Source organism: Protobothrops mucrosquamatus, unplaced genomic scaffold (assembly GCF_001527695.2).
Source record: "Protobothrops mucrosquamatus isolate PMUCROS unplaced genomic scaffold, P.Mucros_1.0 scaffold878, whole genome shotgun sequence".
NCBI classification, from domain to species: domain Eukaryota; kingdom Metazoa; phylum Chordata; class Lepidosauria; order Squamata; family Viperidae; genus Protobothrops; species Protobothrops mucrosquamatus.
In genome coordinates, this window is record NW_015387132.1 from 249,766 (window position 1) to 252,953 (window position 3,188).

Genomic DNA, 3,188 nt, shown 5'->3' on the forward strand with positions numbered 1-3,188 from the left:
GAGGTGCTCTCCCATTACTGAGAATGGAGGTCGTTGAGATATTCACCTGGGTTGGAGTTTGCAGTTGGTCAACACAGACTGTTCCTGGGATGACCCATTCAGGTTCCATCTTAAAGGTAATTGAGGGGCTTGTTGGGCCTCTGACCATTCCGTGGTAGGTGAAGGTGTCAGGGGCATCTACTCTCAACGGAGCCAAGATTTCAGCTTCAGGATTTACGAACCATAAGGCAATTGGGGGAAGCTGGTCGACACAGAACGTTCCTCGGATGACCAATCCAGGATTTAGGAACCGTGAACTCCCATCTAACAGCTGGATGCGGAGTCCAGTGACTTTCCTCCCCGCCGTGCTCTGTGGCACAGAGCACGTTGTGAAAGACGTTTCTTCGCTTGGGAGTTCACTGGGGAATGGTGGGTCGCTACACACTAATGTGCAGTTGACCTTGGCGGGCGCCTCTGGGCACTCTTTGGAGCTGTGCTGGGGCTCCTTGGTTGAAGGAGGAGTAGAAGCTGCTTGTTGTAGCTGTTCAGAGTCTGGATGCAGGGCTCCCGGGTGCTTGTCACTCTTGCTTGGGTGACACTTCCCCTTAGCTTTGCAAGCTTTGGCCGCGTGTTCCGGTGACTCACAGCATTTGAAGCCAACCTTGTACTCTTCTAAGTCCAACTTTCTTCCCCAGGGTGTTGGAGGATCCGCTGTTGCTGTGCAGGATTTGCCATCAGGCTGGGTTGGTATAGTGTTGAGGTCATCAGGAGCGCAATCAGTGGCTTCTTGTTGAACCTCATAAATATTGTTTCCAAGAGCAGGGAAATGTGGCACAAATGGCTGGCAGTTTTCTTCAGAATACTTCTTGTTGGGGGTAACTTCCAGTGTCATAGACGAGGGACCTTGAAGGTTTGGCGGGACTTCCTTTGTCTTTGCATTGGGCTCAAGAATCACGGCACCTTGTGTGCCCTCCTGCTTAGGAGTATATGTTGTTGCTGGTGAATTGAAGGGGGGGGTGTCATGGTTCAGATGGTGCGTTGTCAGTTTTTTGACTGGTTGGCACAGCTAGTGGCCGAGATTCTCCTTCCTGTCCACTTGGTCTTGGGGGACTTGTGGTTAACCGTGGCGCTCCTGCCTGCTCACATCGTGGCATGTTCTGGTCATTCATGTGAGCCTTGACATGGCTATCAAGCTTTTTCTGTAAAGCTGCTACCTTTGCGGCTGCTTCTGCTGCCTTCCATTTATGCCATGAAAACTCAAGGTTGGTCTGAGTCTTTGCCTCTGCTGCCTCCCGTTCGTGCTGTAGAAACTCGATCCTGGCCTGAGCTATGACCATTTCTTCCTTTTGTCTAACCACACGCAGAGTTGCTTTGGCCACTTCTTCCGTTCCCAGTTGCTCTGCTTTTGCCACACATAGGGCTGCTTTGGCCTCCAGCTTGGCCATTCTTTCCTTATGCGGCTTTGCTGCATGTAGATCTATGTCAGCCATTTCTACCTTTAGCTGTCACTCTTCTCTAGCTATGGGTATAACTGCTGCGGCTGCCACGTCATCAACTTCTGCGTGCATAAGTTGAGCGGCAAGGCTCTCTGCTCTTGAGATTCAGGAGGAATGGCTATGACGAGAAGACGTTTTAGAGGAACGGGAGGTGCCTGAGAGTTATGATGGAAGGACAAGGCTGCCATGACTAGGGAAGACTCAGAAAATTTCCTAGCTATTTGGGATGAATTCAATGAACTTCACTCTTTGACCACCGGGGGCACACTATCTGGGTAAGCACTTCAGGGAAATTCCCTCCTTGGCCACCAGGGGGTGCTTGTGCATAGGTAAATGCAAGCCTGTTATTTTCAGATCAGCCACCAGGGTGCTCTGTCTGTCAGTAGAGGCACCAATGGGGGGCGCTGCTTGCATGCGTGGGTACTTCAACGAAGTTCACCCTTTAACCACTAGAGGGCTCTCTGTGCGTGTTTAAAGGCTTCCGCAAAGTTCCTTCTTTAACCACTAGGGGGCGCTTTCTGTACGTGGGTAAAAGCAAACTTGCTGTTTCAGATCGCTACTACTCAGTGTTGCTTCTAGATATCGCTTGGAGAGAAGTCAGCCAAATTCTGTCTTCTTAGAACCACAAACTGTGAGCCGGCCTGGAGATTACTGAGGAACTACCTGTCCTCGTGAATATCCACCTGGGCTGTGAAGCATTGTGATAATAACAAAGATTAATTTGCTGCTATGTTTCTCCTTAATTTGCACTGAGTAGGTTTTCCATAAACAGCTCAGGTTATATTTGCTGACAAGTTGAATTCAGGCTTTGTTAGCAGATTGGCCACCAGAGGGCCTTGCTGCATTGAGACTATGCTTAGAATAGACTTTGTTTGTAGATTGGCCACCAGAGGGCCTTGCTGCATTGAGACTATACTTAAAATAGACTTTGTTTGCAAATTGGCCACCAGAGGGCCCTGCTGCATTGAGACTATGCTTAGAATAGACCTTTGCAGATTTGCAAGCAGAGGGCTGGCTTTACAGCATAAGGCGTATGCTTTGCTTAACAACTGATTGCTTTGCTGGGCAACATATTACTTTATGACCTTTTTTATGGCCTCTCGAAGGGGTCTGCTGGGGCTGCTCTGAGTAACTTGTTTCACGCTGACTTGTTGAGACAAAGAAACAGGCTTTTGAAAACAATTATCTTTCTACTAAGGCAGTGGTTCTCAACCTTCCTAATGCCACGACCCTTTAATACAGTTCCTCATGTTGTGGTGACCCCCAACCATAAAATTATTTTTGTTGCTACTTCATAACTGTAATTTTGCTACTGTTATGAATAGTAATGTAAATATCTGATATGCAGGGTGTATTTTCATTGTTACGAATTGAACATAATTAAAGCATAGTGATTAATCACAAAAATAATATAGCAATGCTCGCTAGAGAAGCTTACTCTTCCTTGCTCAAAAATGTTGGGAGGGAGGGAAGGGGAAGGAAGGAAGGAAGATTGAAGGGGAAAAGAAGGAGATGGAGAAGGAAGAAGATTGAAGGGGAAAGGAAGGAAGGAAGGAAGGAAGGAAGGAAGGAAGGAAGGAAGGAGAGAGAGAGAGGTTGAAGGGAAAGGGATGGAGATGGAAGGAAGGAAGGAAGGAAGGAAGATTGAAGGGGAAAGGAAGGAAGATTGAAGGGGAAAGGAAGGAGATGGAGAAGGAAGAAGATTGAAGGGGG